The 16943-nt window shown below is 35.5% G+C and overlaps 1 long non-coding RNA gene and 1 pseudogene across 1 annotated transcript; one reads left to right on the forward strand and one right to left on the reverse strand.

Moving 5' to 3' along the window:
- Positions 1-1596: 1596 nt before the first annotated feature.
- LOC122281244 lies at positions 1597-6150 on the reverse strand (annotated as a pseudogene).
- Positions 6151-11226: 5076 nt separating this feature from the next.
- Positions 11227-13477, forward strand: LOC122282791. The gene is made up of 4 exons (XR_006230467.1): positions 11227-12144; positions 12284-12355; positions 12617-12751; positions 13225-13477. It is a non-coding gene; the product is annotated as an uncharacterized LOC122282791 (long non-coding RNA).
- Positions 13478-16943: the final 3466 nt, after the last annotated feature.

The raw sequence follows: 16943 nt of genomic DNA on the forward strand, positions 1-16943 counted from the left end.
TGAAACGAATCATTTTGAGGGTGTTTTAAGTTTGTCGTTTTGGGTTGTAGTTTAGAGTCTGTCATTTAAGCTTTATGTAATACGTAGCGTTTGGGAGATATAACCAAAAAGTGCGTTTAATTGCTGTTAATTTACTCATGTCACTGTGTTGGTTGTTTTATCATTCTCTAGAGTTGGTTATTAGGGAATATGTTATAGGGAGAAGTGGTGACGATGACATCTTATAACACGGAGAGAGAAGCCCTCGTCTGGTACAGGATGCAGTTGACTCAACACAGTTCAACAATTTGGAGACTTTTGTTCGTGCAATGCTGGTTCGCTTTGGACCAACAGCGTATGAAGATCCTATGGAGACCCTCACCCATCTTAAACAGACAACGACAGTGGCAGCTTATAGAGCTCAATTTGAAGCCTTATCCAACAGGTTAAGAGGCCTTCCCAATCACCCCAAACTAAAATGTTTCCTAAGTGGTCTTAAAGATGAGATCAAGTTACCAGTTCATATGTTTAATCCTCTTACTTTAAATGTTACTTTTCGGTTAACTCGAATTTAGGATGAATATTTGAGAAGCACAAGGAAATCTCTTAAAATCAGCACTGAGATAGGTGGGGTTCAACAGTGGGTATTCTAATACTATTGGCTTGAGTGGGGAGAGTAGCAATAGGAACCAAAATATAATGCTACTACTAAGAAGATATCATCTACTTCAATGGATCAAAAGAGGGGGAAGGACCTATGTTATTATTGTGAAGAAAAATGGAACCTAGCCCATGTGTGCAAGACACCTAAAATTTATTTGTTGCAAGGTCAGGAGGAGATAGATGAGATGCAGGGGGAAGGGGATATGGTTACTAAGTCAACCAAGGAAGGGGAGTCACTCTCTCAACCAGTGAATGCAGAACCGGAGATTTCACTTAATGCACTCACGAGGACACCCAGCTCTAAAACTATGAGGCTGCTTGGTAGAATTGGATGAGAGCAAGTGGTGATCTTAGTCGATTCGGGGAGTACGCATAACTTCCTCGACCCCTCGATTGCTAAGAACACTAGGCTGTTGGATGATACACAGAGGATTGTGGTGAAAATAGCAAGCGGGTAGATTATTCATATTGAGAGGTATTACAGTACACTTCAAACGTAAATAAAAAGGTACTTCTTATATATTAGCTCTTGGGGGCTGTGATGTAGTGTTGGGTGTGAAATGGTTGGAAACTCTTTGGTCCAATTATTTGAGATTTCACCCAACTCACAATGAAGTTTATGTATGGTGGTAGGGGAATTGAGCTAGTAGGGTTGAGTTTGAATGAGTTAACTATAGAGGGGAGCAAGACATGAAGTAAATTCAAATGAGTGACAAGAGAGCTCTATCTAGCATTAGCCATTCATCAAATCAATATAATTTTGGAGAAAAATGTTATATCTCACTTTTGCGCAACTTATGGAGATTCCTGCAGCCTTCCTACAAATTATTGTGAAATAAATATAAAATAATGCAGAACTATCAGAGTCATGTGATAGAAATCAATCACAAGAGGGCTCTATCTAGCATTAGCCACTCATCAAATCAATATAATTTTGCTGAAAAATACTTAATGTTATATCTCACTTTTGGGCGCATTATGGAGATTCTTGCAGTCTTCCTACAAATTATTGTGAAAGAAATGTAAAACAATGCAAAGCTATCAGAATCATGTGATAGAAATCAATGCTACCTTCATATTCAATTCTATGGACCTTGTAAAAAAGATGCAACTTATTAAAAAAAGTTAGTTTTTCATACAAACAAAGAGAAACCAAAGGAGGAATGTATGAACCTAGAAAAAAAAATTATTATACTGGATTTCATGAGAAAAACACAGCAAAAAAGAGGAAAAAATCTTACTTTACTAATCTTCAGAACCACGAAACTCAGCATGTAGAGCCTATCATTGAGCTTCTTCTGGTGGCGCCTCTTAGCCATCCGATTCTTAGCAGGGAGCCCCTTCTTCTTTCGCCTCTGCTTTTCTCCACTAGTAATACTATTAATTGCATTGGAGCTACTCCCACCTTTGTCCTTGGCATTGCCCTCTGCCTTATCGTTCTAAGTGAACTCAACTGAATCATAATTTAGAACATACCCATCAAAGCTTGTATCTTCCACATCATCCCCAATGCTCCCTTTCCTATTTCCCTCGCCCTGTTCCCCAATTTCTTTCTTCCCTTTATCTCCCTCAATAGCATTAGAAATAGCCAAATTGCCCCCACAACTGCCCAAGTTTTTCCTTAGAGCCACTCTCTTTTGAAAAAGAGTGGGCTATGCGCCCATTGAAGGGAAAGATTCGAGCGGACTTAGAATCTTAGACCTATTCATAAACAGAGCATTCCCAGAATCGTCATCTAAATCCTTACACCCCGCGAACCCGGCACTAGCTTCAGGAAAAGTAGGCAGACGTGTTGTCTGAAGTTGGGAATATGAGAATATACCAGGAGTGTTAATATGAGAATTGGAGCTCAAATCAGTGAAGTTGCTCAAAAACCTTGTATGTTTAGAAAAGTGGGCACATTGGAAATTTGGGCTTCGACAAACCCAACGTCGCACCCGAAATCAAACCCATGCTCTAAAGGTTTGTTCGAGAGGCCGCTAATAAGCGAAGAAGGAGTAGGTTTGGGAGGCAAAAGGTAGTGCACCTGAGAAGGGTCGAGGTTGGTGAAAAGAAAGAAAGCTGGAGAGCAATAAAAGGATGAGTCAGTTGGGTGTAGCAATAGGCTCTCAAGGACATGGTCAGTGAGATTGGGTGGGAAGATTAAGTGGTTTTGGATAGTATTATTGTCCATATTCTACCATTCTTCTTCAAGTTCCAGCATGGACTTGTAGGATGAGAGTGAATCTATATCGTCTTTGTTGTTCTTTGCCACACCGCAATTGATGTCGCCATTGTTGATGTAAGCGTCTTTGTTGGTTCTGGCCCAGTAAGCAGAGTGATGGTCCTCTCTAGAAACCCATCTAGACAACGATGTTTAATCTAGACAGCATCTTCAGGCCTCTCCTTCTTTCGTTTAAGAAGAGTGCTTCTAAGGTTTTGTCTGCAAGGAAGTTCTCGGTAAACTGATTGAGAATGACATTCTGTAGGAGTTAAAAGCAGGGAAATGGAAAGGAGGGGGAACGTTGCAGAAGGAAAAAGAGTTTGGCTTTTTGTACGTATATGTTTTTTATTTTTAAGAAAAGAGTTTGTGAGCTCGCAACACACTACCATTCGAACGTTACACAAATCACTGGCTTTCCATACTACATTGTGTGCATTTGTATGTATTATTATCTACTAGTAAGGGCACGTGCCCAATTGCCAAAATTGGATGCTTATGTTATCAATGTTGTATCCCAATTTTTACAAATTTTATATATATAGCAAAGCCTATAACCTTTAAGATTAGGAAATGGTCGACAGTTGTATGCTCCATAGCTCTACAATTTAATAGTTATATGCAATATTTTGAATAACGTACTGGATGCCGTACCAGTCAAGGCATTGGAACAAAATATTTCGGTACCCGTACCGTTTCATGTACCATTTCAGAATGATCGATATATGAATAAATTATATATATAAATATATATATTAATTATATTTCAAAATAATAATCTATATATGAATAAATTTTACATAAATATTATATATATAAATTATAAATAGCCCGATCTGAATTGAGGGTTAAAAAATGAGCTTGTAGTTTGAAGAAATGAAAAAAAAAAAAAGTAAAAGCCAAAATACCGGCCGGTACGTAGCCCAGTACGGCCGGTATTTGGATTGGTACGAAACAGGTACAATTTTTGTACCAGACCAGTGGCTAGTACGACATATATCAGTCGTACCGACTGGTACGGTATGAAATTAAAAACACTGGTTATATGTCCTATTTGTATTATGGTTGAAAATTAAGGATTAAATCAAAGCAAACATTCTGGTGTTTGTACTTATAGCAGAACCAGTTTCACTAATTAGAAGCTTCTAACAATGATTTAGTGGTAGATCTTGGAGAATGATGTGCAAAACTTAGTAAGAGTCATGATAATGTGCTTTAATATTGAACATATTCTATTCCATTTCTTTGAAAACTTGGGTTTTGACACGACCTAGACCATTATATCCTCCAACATGAGCAATGCCTTTGCCCAAGCAAAAATACATGTGTACCCATCAGCAATAATAATAACACTTTAATGGTTCATCTAGATTGGTTCAAATATGTTGGATTTCTTCCACAAATATTAATACTACAGACACAGAAAATGGACCCAACTTATCCATTTTCTTGGGTGGTATCGCCAACATTGAATCTAAGCCTCAAAGGCCAATATGAGGCTTCGAAAATGGAACCAATGTACAAATAAAGTTATTTTAAGTCATTTGTACCCAATTCTTCTTTAACCCAAAAGAAGTCTCCTGAGAATAAACATAGGATTTGAAAATGATTTGTCATTTTAAGGTTATAGAATAGATGTTGTAGGAATTTGGTAGCGTGGTTACATTTTCCAATTTGTTAATGCGGAAGTGAATGCTTCAAAAGCATGAAGCAATACAAATGCCAAAATTAATAATTGTGATGCTTAAGAACTCTTTGACATAATCTCCATCAATGAATCATAGAGTAAAACGACCATCTGAATTTCAATATGAGCTATGTTGATTGAATTAAGATCTACAAGGATAGCTCTCACATTGCAATATGCATATTATTTAACATTAGTAGGATAAACATGAGTGCATCCAAGTCATAACTATACAAAATTATATTACAAAGATTTAAATGCATGTATTAAATTTTGAAGGCAACCCAATTTATTATAACTTGAAGATAAATGAAAATATCAACTTGATTTCGGTCCATCATCTCCCCAGACTGGACTGGACCGATTTACACCACTATATAGATGGACTTATTCAACGGTCAACCGACACACATAGTCAAGAAGGTGGGTATCCTCAAATCCTTGAGGTTGCTCCATGTAAACTTCCTCTTTAAGGTAACCATGTAGAAAGACACTAGATATGTCAAGTTAGCGAATAAGCTAGTCATGATGCACAACTAGGGCCAAAACTAGCCTAATTGTAGCAGGTTTGATAACAGGGTTAAAAGTGTCATTAAAATCAACTTCATCACTTGATCAACTTCTTTTGCTATCAATTTAGCTTTGTATTGATCAATGCTCCCGCCATATTTTTGTTTAACCTTAAACACCCACTTATTCCTCACAACTTGTTTATGACAAGGTCGAGGACATAAGGTCCAAGTTTGATTAGCCAGTAGAGCATTGTTTTCAGCCTGCATAGCATCAATCCATTACTGGTCCCTCATTATCTCTTTATAGTTTTGGGGTTCAGAAGGTAAAGTTATAGTGTAGAGGGCTTGTAGTGGATATTTGGCAAAATAGTAGAGATTATAGTCTGGAAATTGTTTAGGTTTCAAAGAGTTGGTCTTAAAACGAGTGATGATTTGGGTAAAGGAGGGAGCAGGGGTAGGAGTGGTAGGAGGTGGATCATACTGAGGTGTGAGAAAATGACCCACGACCAAAAATATTTGGACATGACGCAAGGTGTGGACCCGGTGCTCCACTATATGTGAATGTGATCATCCATTGAAGTTTCCACTGTAAAAACCTACCCACCTTTTCGTTGGAGAACCAAGTAAGGCCAGGCAGTGCACGCACATAACCGAGAGAGAGGGAGATTAATGGAAAAGAAAGAAAAGACCAACAACAACGACGTTGAAGACTTTCGACGACAGCCATGCAATTGCCAATTGGTACTGTAACACCGAAATGTTGGCAACATTTGATAGAGAGAAGGTAGGAATTTCTTCATAAATGTGTGGGCGTGTGTACGTCAGCTTACCAAAATCAGAACCTCTCTCTCTCTCTCAATCTCATGTCCATTACCCCCCTTTGCTTTTTCTCTATCACTCTTGTTTTGCTTTCAAGTAAGTGATGGAATAGACAGAAAAGTCCAATGCTAACAAGAAATGCACCAAAACGAGAAGTTTCAGGGACACAGCCAATCCTCATAAGCATCAGCATCAGCTACTACAGTACTCAAATCAATATGGGTCCTGCAACCAGAACCAGCATCAGAGATACTACCCAGCTTTGCTTCCTCTACCCACTCAAATGCCATTTCAGCTAACTTTACCTCCTCTCCCTCAAAACCATGGCTTTAGGACAAAAACCCATCTCCACAAACCTTCATGCAAGCTGAATAACCCTCCTCTTGCCGCCTCCTCAGATACCCAGGTCCAAAATGTCGCAATTTCATTGGGTAAATATCAAAACCCTCTTCTTTTATTTGTTATGTTCCCTCCCCCACCCCCCACCCCCCTTTATTTGCGGGCTTCTTCTTTGAAAACACAAGTCTGGTTAGAGGTTAAAGATTCTTTCGAGGAATCTTTAATGACACCACTCAATTCTCCAAAAGAAAATCACAAAAGTAAAAAATAGAGAGAAATTAAAATCTGTTGGAATCGGGATGAGAAGGGAAATCCTACCTTCGTACGATGATGACTTCAATGGCCACCCGTTCTCTCGACTTATGAACAAAGCACCCATGAAATCTGGAACTGTGTGAAGGGGAAACTACATGAAATAAGGAATGAAATTGCAAGAGAGAGAGAGAGAGAAAAATAGGGAAAACTGCTTACCATCGTGTGGAGTGGAAGACCATACAGTAATCTGGAAGCTTTCCAAATTCGCAGCACCCATAGATCACAGGGGCGGTAGCGTTAGATGTGTTGAAGGTTCGATGATTTTCGTCTTTGTTCAGAGCGAAATGGCAGCGTATAAGAGGCGCTAATTGCATAACAGAGGGAAATTTGAATTTTCTGAAATTTTGAGGCGGCGTATGAGGCGCCAACTTAACTTTCCACTAGTTTTTGTTTTGATAACAATATTTTAAAGGAAATTACAGAATATTCGAGCATGTACACCTTAACGTAAAATTACCTTTTCTCCACCTTAATGTAAAATTACCTTTTCTCCACCTCTATTTTCTAATTTCTTGATTAATTTTAACTCTTTCAATATTCCAATCCTATCTGTAATTGAAACGTTAATATAATATTTTTTCATATTATATATAATTATATTATATAATATATATAATTATATTATATAATATATATAATAATAATATAATATTATATATTATATATAAGATAATGTTATTATAATGTTATGTTAATATTAAAAATATATATAATAATGTTATTATAATCTTAAACATGAATATTTAATTGATCATATGCTTTAAATATATACATTAACTACATTTTATCGCTTAATAAATTATTGCACTACAAACATGCTTGACAAAAAAAAAAAAAAAACACCCCACCAAGAAAGTATGATCCTTACCTTTTGTGCCCACTGAACTCGATGTAGTCCCTCCGTGCTTGGGTCTGGTCCTAAATGATGTATTTATGAACCAAATTGGGCAATTCATGAGACTAAGGACATGAAGGAACCAGAATCGGGTTTGAATCTGAGCGCTTGCAATTTTTCTTTTTCTTGTTTGTTTTGAGGAATTAGTAGAATAGGTCAAGTGGGAGGCTGCGAAAGGTATTGATTGAATGGAACGTGTAAAAAGTGGGAGCATTGAGGAGTTTTCTTCTTTACCTTCCCATGGGGAGTTTGGGTGCGGATGAGAGCTTGAGGAGAGAGCAATTGAGAGTTTCAAATTAAGCTTAGAGAGGCGTTGGAACTAGGTGTGGCGGTGGCTGAACTGGTCTAGCACCGATAATGGAACTGGTTTGACAAATAGCAGAGGAATTTTGGACGATGGAACAAAGAGACAAAGATGATAGGTGAAATCAGCAGTATCTTTCATCATAGCCACAACCCACCATCAAACGATACCAGGACCATCAGCAGAAGGCGCCAGAGAACAACTCTCCACCATCAAACACACCGTATGTAAGATTCTCTAACTCATTATTCCCTTTAGCTGTACTAAAAACCGTACATGATGTCCCTGCAATTTAACCATTATTCTGAAAATCGTTGTAATACAAACCCATATTAACTTTTGTTTAATTGTTATAATACAGCTCCAAAATCGTTACCGTATATGATGTGCACTTCAATTGTCCATTCTTTTTTTTTCTTTTTTTGAATTTAGGTTATAATTTAAAAAAAAAAAGTTTTAATGTCTTTTTTTTTTTTTTTTAAATCCGGATATCCGGGTTTTAAGTCAAAAATTGAAAAAAAAACCCAAATATCTAGATTAAATCCGGTTATCCGCCCGGATTGAAATCCTAATTAATTCAAAGCAGAGAACCGCCCAGTTTTAATAATTTGGATCCGGTTGCACACCCTTATTGCAAACATTCTTTCTCTCTTTCTTCAACTCTGGCTTCCCTCCAACCAATTGGATTTACATATATGCCAATCCAGACATTCTAGTTGTTCTTAATTTTTAAAAAATAAAAAATAAAAAAGTATCTCTTCCAATTGGATTTACAACCTTAAAAGATCTTTTGAGACAAAATTTAAATTTCATCTCAAAAAATGTTATGATTCAAAATTTAATACGAACAACTATTTTATTGTTCCAATAGTAATTTTTAAAGATAAAATTTCTATCCATAATAAAATTTACTGTGAAAAAAATGCGGGAATCATTCCCTCTAACTATATTCTTTTTTATTATATTTCTCCACCCTTCCCGCAGCTCTTCTCTTCCCTCTTTCTTTCCCGCATTCCACTTCTCTCCCGTGAGTGTGGATGTCAGGGCCACATAGGGAACTTTTCATTCTGTTCACAATCGTCTAGGTTGTTCTTTGAGTGTGGATGTCAGGGCCACACAGGGAACTTTTTATTGTATAGGGCTTGTGCATTAGAAGATAAAAGTCTAATACAAAAGGTTGTTCACAATCGTCTAGGTTGTTCTCTCAAACGACACATATTTTGAACTATCGTTTGTGTTAGACTTTTATTAAATTTTTTGTATGCATCTTTGTTAAAATTATGGATGTTATAAACATGTATTGGATTATATGATATTTTGAACGAATTTTTTATCTTCTCCAATATGTCTTAAATTATTAAGTGAAATAAATCATTTTTATAAAATATATATTATTTTTTACAAATAACCATTTCTTAAAACTAAACAAACGTGCTTTGCACGTTACTCCCACCTAGTATATATATATATATATATATGTATGTATGTCACGGTTTTAATTTTTTTAAATTATCTAAAAAATGAATGGTATTAGATGGGTTGCAAGTGATCATTACCCTCTGCTGGTTACTAGTAGATAACACTACAACAAATTTAATTTTTAAAGACAAAAATTTTTAGGGACAAATTTATTTTTGTCTTTAAAAAATTTTTGAGACAAAATTTAAATTTCATTTCAAAAAACATTATGGTTGAAAATTTTATTCAAACAACCATTTTATTATTTGAACATTAATTTTTAAAGACGAAATATCATTCCCTAATAAAATTTGTTGTGAAAAAAAAAAGCGGGAATTCCCTCCAAAAATAACACCGGAGAAATCAATTCTTATCCCACCCTTCTCCTTCTCTGTAATCTCCCACTCTACGATCCCCATTCCCCCCTTCTCTCTCTCTCTCTCTCTCTCTCTCTCTCTCTCTCTCTCTCTCTCTCTCTCTCTCTCTCTCTCTCTCTCTCTCTCTCTCTCTCTATTGTCGATGCTCTAGGCACGGCCACCGTCGTCAACATTCGACCAACGACTACGGTAAGCTTTCGTTCTTTTCTCTCATCCTTCCATTCCGTTTTTCACTTTCTCTCTATTTGTCTCATCAAACTCTGTTATCGCTACTGATTTCGCGCACCATCATTGTCCTCCCTCTTCACCAAGTCACCTTCGGTAAGCTATCTTCTTTCTCTAATTTTATTCAGTTTTTCCCTCAAAATAGCAGTCACTGCTTTGCTTTTGTGAAGTATTTTGCATTATTGAGTTACAAAATTTTGGAGTTTAGGGGTGGAAATGAGAGGATTAGCTAAGTGATTGAGGTACACGAAAGCTAAAATAGGAAAATCTTAGATCTTGTGAGTTTATGTATCTCTTTCACATCATGAGTGGTTCCGTTCAACACCACCGTAACCTCCGTAAGAGTTAGATTTGGGGATTATTTTTCAGTTAGGTTTGATTGTCTCTCATTTAAAATATTGAAGTGCTATTATCACTTATGTCAATTTTAGTATGTTCGGTAGATTTTTTCTGTTTGGTTTCCATGAAAACAGAGGAGTTCAAATATATGAGCTTTAAATTCAAATGGAAATAAGAGTTTGGATACAACTGCTTTCTTGTAAGAGTTTGGATGCAGTTTAGTATGTTCGGGTTTTTATGTTTTCTTTTCTCTGAATTGATAAAATCAGGTGACCATTCAAATAGATGTATCAGTCATTTATGCCCAGTTAAGGTCTTTGATTTTGATCATACAAACTGTAGAAGAGTTTATAAATATGGAGTTTCTTGAGTTCGTAGTCTTTTTCCATAAATTGTTAGCCAATTGTTGTACTTATCTCTGCTAATTGAAAACTTAAATTGTTTTGCCAGCTTTATGGGTTTGCATATGCTGGCCTTTAGGTGTTATTGGAACAATTAACTTCCTCTCGGTGGAAGAACCTTTCTTTATGATCTAGTATGGAACCTTTCTTTATGATCTAGTATGGTTTGGTAGTAGAAGGTATGTGCATTGATGAAGTCATTTCCACTACGGCTTTTACATACAATGAATTAAATATTTGTCAGTTTATGAAGTATAATATTGCAAGATGTGGAAATGATGTTCTTGCTTCTGTTATCATGGACTGCGTAAAAGAAGAAAAATGAAAAAGATACATATTTATGCTTCCAAAGCATAATTGTGATTGAATATAAATATGTTTTCTATGTGTATGTGGCTTGGTCAATTTTTTTCCCTCTCTTTTTTGGGTTGTTTTTCGTTTGGGGGGGGGGGGGGTTGGGATCATGCCAATGCTCAAACTGTCAATCCTTCATCATGAAAGACCCCCTAAAACAATTGAACTCAGTGTAGCTGAGTTGCAGAAATTGCAAGTGAGTCTTCAAAAATTGCAGCTTCAGAATTGGAACCTTGCTCAGTCAAATAGCCAGATGTTAGTGGTGTGCCTGCTTTGCGTCTGAAACAAATCTTTTAATCTCATAGCTACAATTCTGGTTCTTAACGATTGTAACTGTCATTGCTGATTGTGCAGGAACCTTTTCTCCCATGAGTTGTCTCTGTCAGCATCAAATATTAATGTAGAAATAGATATAAGCTTGCAGCAATTTTAGTAATTTCAGGCATATTCTGTTTATAGACAATAACTTCAGGCATATTCAAAATTACCGAAAATGATCTGCTTGTTTTTCAAACACCTAGTACTACAATTGGGTGTATTTTTTTGGATGGCCAAGGAATTTGACTGGTATTTGAGCTAGAGCTCTTTTGCCATTGATCAAAATTAATTTTCTGACATCGTTCAAAATTGATTTTCTTACATTTTGTGCACCTGGATTGTGCCTTTTGACTATTGTAAACCAGTGAAGATAACCAGGACTGATGGTCTGATGACACCTGCTGATTGGCCATGCAAGCAATATTTCCAATTTAGGGTACTGTATGCCTATTTATTTGCTAGTCAACCGAGTGTGTCTAGTGAGGTCTTGCTTTTGACTCTTTCAAGCAATGCTGGGGTGGACCACAAAGCAATTTACCCTCTTTTACTATGTTAATATTTGTACCATATTTACCTACCAATGACTCATGTATTTCCAAGGTTACTCCCATGACCTGGGATGAGAAAGTTCAGAAGTTTAATTGTTTCCTTTATTAGCACTACTATGATATATATGGAAAATATCTTGTTAATATGTGTTCTTGGCATGCTTGGCATTGCATTCTTACCATCAAGTGAATCTTATTTCTTTGATCGAGAAACCTGCAGAGTGAAAAGTTCTTTGATGATGATGATGATGTTCCCAGTGCACCACCTATTTGTGGTTCTGCTCAAGAAATTAATCAAGGTACTGAGAGAAGTCCAGTATCAACCAAAAATGATCGAAATACATTAAAAACCACATCCAGTGCTAAGCCAGAGAATGATTCTGGAAATAGGAATCCTGAGAAATTTGTAAGGTTTGTGTGATCCTCATATGGTTATTTTTTTGGCAAAAGCCATATGCATATTACACTTTCTGTTGTTTAACATATGAACACTCAAGTTTATGTCATAAATTTGGAAAATATAATAATTTTTTATGTTATGTTTCAATAGAACTACAGCCACTTCTGAAGAAGGTGCATCTTCAGGTTTATATCCAGCTCGCCTCCCAACATTTCATGCAATGTATGTCTATCCAACACTGCAATTATAGATGGTTTTGGTGGGAAAAAACTATTTGCAAGCCTGCTTTTTCACACACTTAACACGCTACTTTAGTGGGTCCCACAATAATAAAAAAGTATTGGTGTTTAACTTTTTTATAACTATAATGGGTCCCGTAACAAGCAGTATATTAACCGACTAGGCTTGCAAGTAGCAAAATGCTTTTGGTGGTAAATCAATTGTTTCATTATTGTTCTTATTTGATTTGTAAATCAAATCCAGTGCTCCAGGACCATGGCATGCTGTGACTGCATATGATGCATGTGTGCGACTTTGTCTTCATGCATGGGCAATGGAGTGCATGGAAGCTCCGATGTTCTTGGAAAGTGAATGTGCTCTATTACGTGATGCTTTTGGGTGGGTTCAACCTCTTCTTCCTGTTGTCCACCTATAATGCTAAAGATTCATGCTACTTTTTTTTTTTAATTTTTATTTATTTATTTATTATTTTTAATGTTGTTGTTGTATCCTGTGGTTTTGGAAGTGGAAGTAATGCTTAGGGAACATTAAGCGGCAGGTTAAAAATTTTAAAAAAATTTATTCATCTATTGGCAATTGAAATTTATTTCTGATAAGCGGCAGGTTAAAAATTTAAGTCACTCTAGAAGTAAATTAATGTAGGAATAGTCCATAGATCTGTGCATTTTATAGCTAATAGATGGATAAGGTTTTCAAATTAAGAACTATAACTCAGAAGTTAGAATTTGAACTTCAAGGTTTGGGAATTCAATAGTCCATAGAAATCTGTACTGCAGTTTGCTTATTGGTCACTTTATCAATTATATACATGTATATATATTTTTAGTAGAGATATTTTGAATTCTTTGTAGATTGGAGATTTGAGAATTCCATGACTGCAGCAAATCCAAATGAAGAGGACCCAAAACTTGAAGATTCCAGCTCTCCACCTGATGAAACCAAAGTCTACTGCCAAACCCGAGAGGACCATGATCAAAACAATGTCTCCAAAATCAAAATGATTCATATATTATAATTTTTTATTTTATAAAGCAATGTATAAATACAAAATAATGTAGTGAATTATATTGTGTTGAATATTGTATATATTTTCTTTTGCATGCATTTAGTTACAATGGTAATTAGTTTCTAACTTTAGTTATTTTTTACATAAAGTTTTTTGTTTTGATATATTTTTATTATTATGCAAAAATTTAATAATATATAGGCTTTTCTATTTATTAAAAAAAGAAAAAAAAAAAAGAGAAAACCCCGGTTTAGTGTGAAACTCGGATTCCCGATTTTAAAGAATTCGGATTCATCCGAGTTTCAACTTGGGTCATAACCCGGATTAGCCGGGCCGGACCGGACCTAGTCTAAGTTTGAAATTTAGTTTTCGGGTTGGGCATATCTGGGTACCCAGTCTGAAACTCGGATGAATAGTCTTATTATTCTATAGTTCTATTTAAACTCCCTCCCTTTAGAATTGGAATGCAATATATGGCATTTACCGATAGGGCATTTCAGATATTCAATTAGTTAAGATTTTGTAGATATTTTCATATCATTTAAATAAATTTTTATTATTATTTATTTTACTATCAATAAATTTATAATAGCTTTCATTACTGACGTTATATATTCTTATCGGTGTAACAATATAGGCGTCGGTGCATTTATCAATTACCGGTGTTTCATTGATCAATTTTTGGCATTTTGTAAATGCTGCCAATGCTATATAATTATTACCAGAGTAACACTATAAACGCTGGAAAACTACTTATGTACCAGTGTTAAATTAATCAATAGCCAGCATTTGTTCAAACAATATAAATGCCAAAAAATTCAACATTTTACCAACGCAAACTCTATTAATTGTCGGCGTTTTATGAAATGCCACTGACGCTATATATTATCATCGGCGTAATATTATAAATGTCGGCAAACACGGTTAATATAACAGCGTATAATCAATAAATTAATGGCGTTTATTTAAACGCTACAACAATCTATATTATTACCGGCGTAACAATATAAATGCCGGGAAACTATTACCTTCCCGGCACATAATTACTATATTGGCGGCGTTGTTATAAACGCTGCCAAAGCTATATATTAGTACAGGCGTAACAATTTAAATGCCGGGAATCTCAATAATTTATCAGCGGAAACATTAAACGCCGGTAATTTTATATATCTACCAGCGCATAAACAAACGCCACGTATATAGCGCATAAACAAACGCCATGTATATAAACGCCGCCAATTTTGCCTTTTTTTGTAGTGCCAGCTTGGACGTTAATGTAAATCCATAAATTGTAGAGAGAATTTTCTCACTGAGAGTGGTTTTTATCCATGCCAAAATAAAGTGATCCTTCTTCTGCCAAACCAGGTAACTTGCAATTGATATCAGAAGTAGATTTCCTAGTGGAATTAAGAAGAAATTGAGGAGGGCACACTTCTAAGCCATCAACAAGGCTTAGTAAGTCATGACTTCTAAGAAATGGAATGAATTGAGTAGTCTAGTTCAAATAATTGGTTCCATCTAATTTGACTGAGACAAAAGGTTTGATGTTTGGAATGACAAAGTGAGGAACAACATGAGATGAAGATGAGGCCATATTAGATTGAAGTGCGTGAGCAAATTCTTGCTATGATACCAAGTTAATTAGAAGTAATGAAATAATGCTGGGTCAACAACGATACTAATCATATTGTATTGATTGTATATATATATATATAAAAAAAAAATTATATACACGACTACACAGTTTCAATTACAACTTATAGATCATAATAGTACTATATATAAGTACATGTAAGTAAAGATAAGTACAGGTAAATAAAGATAAGATAAGGCAACAACTTCTTGATAAGCTATGTAATAGTTTGGTGTTCCACAGATTTATCTTCATCTAAATGGTTGTTATATATTAAATGATCAGCTTGATATGGTACGTAGGACTCTCGAGATCGATCACACGTATCTTTAATAATTTGTATATATCGATCGTAGTTTTGGAGAAAATGGAGATTATGCAGTATTAACGTTGGGTGATACTGATTTGTATTTTAATTAGGGTATAGAATATAATTCTTGTCTTTTGTAGACAGTTTTTTATAGTTTTATTCACTCATGTTTGGGCATCTAGCTATAATCTAACACTAGTGATCAAGTACTGGAAATCTGTCACCACATTTAAGTGCAAAATGTTGACAATAATGAGTTGACAATAATGAATGGCCTGGAGCAAAGAGCGATCGAGGGTGACAAGAATTTTAAAAATCAGCTGCAGTACTACTTTCGTGGCTTCGGTTTTGGAAGAAAAAAATGTATTCAATATTTCTCGTGTAACCTCGTGAGTACTTCATGGGCTATATACCACAGAAGATTGTTAGTAATGGCATGCATTTGGACAAGTGAATTCTGCAGACAGTGCTGACTGACAATTATGACGAATGCCTAGCTAGCTAAATATATAGCAAAATTAAGAAATTGTGATCCTGCTTGTAATTATGTATCTTATTCTCGTGATTATGTGTTTATGCAAGTAGAAAGAACTGGTTTTGGATCTGTTTTAATAACTCACTTAAGATCTGGTTGGCATTGTCCAAAAATTAAGAAGCCACCAAGCTAGCTAGTATAGCACGCCCTTCATGATCTTGTGAGTAGATATATAAGATTTTTGAAATGGTACATAGGGATTGCAAATGCAATAATATTGAATGAGAGACGAGAAACGATCAGCCAAGTTGACATGGATCGAGCTTGAGTATAGGTCCAGCTTGTGGCTCTAGTATTGTTTGTCTCTGTTGCTGCTGCCTATATATGAGTAAAAGAAAAGAATATAATAACCACAGAGACGTAGTACTACAGCTAGCATTCATTTGAGTGCGCGTTGATCATGCACTTGGGTGTTGAGCATCCAACAATTTGTAGCAGATCAAAGGAAAAATAGATAAAAAAGCCGCTAGTCAAAATTGAGGGGGCTAAAATAAAAGGTATCTTGTATATATGTACATCAGATCGATCGATGGCATACATGATATCTATAATATGGTTCTAAAGCTAGCTAGCTATTTGGACTTTTGACGCAATTATATTTATATATATGCCGTGTGTGTTGCTTTCATTCAGTTGCGTGGTTTGAATTCAGAGCGAGTGAATCCAGACGAAAATATACTGGGTTACTTGTCTAGCTAGTAGTTATACATATACACACACATATGCATGCGTATTTGTTTCGGTCGAAGCTGGACCTAGTCGATTGAGTGAGAGGTGATCATGATGATCAGTACGTAGGATGGCAAGCTGGCAAAGTTAATTGATCAGACATGCACTCACCAATTACTTATAATTCGATAATTACTTGTTAATTAATCGCATTAATATACAGTATAAATGGTACAGGCCATAACGTACGTACGTACGTGCATGGTAATTATTAAGCTTAATTTCTAAATTAATTCATGCAAAAGTTACATTTTCATTACTATATTATATGCAAGCTCCTTAATTTGGTAAAGCATACAGTCATGAGTTTAAGCTTCGAAGAAGAAGCTTAATTAATTCTCATCATGTTCATATGTA

Source organism: Carya illinoinensis, chromosome 11 (genome assembly GCF_018687715.1).
Source record: "Carya illinoinensis cultivar Pawnee chromosome 11, C.illinoinensisPawnee_v1, whole genome shotgun sequence".
Taxonomy (NCBI): domain Eukaryota; kingdom Viridiplantae; phylum Streptophyta; class Magnoliopsida; order Fagales; family Juglandaceae; genus Carya; species Carya illinoinensis.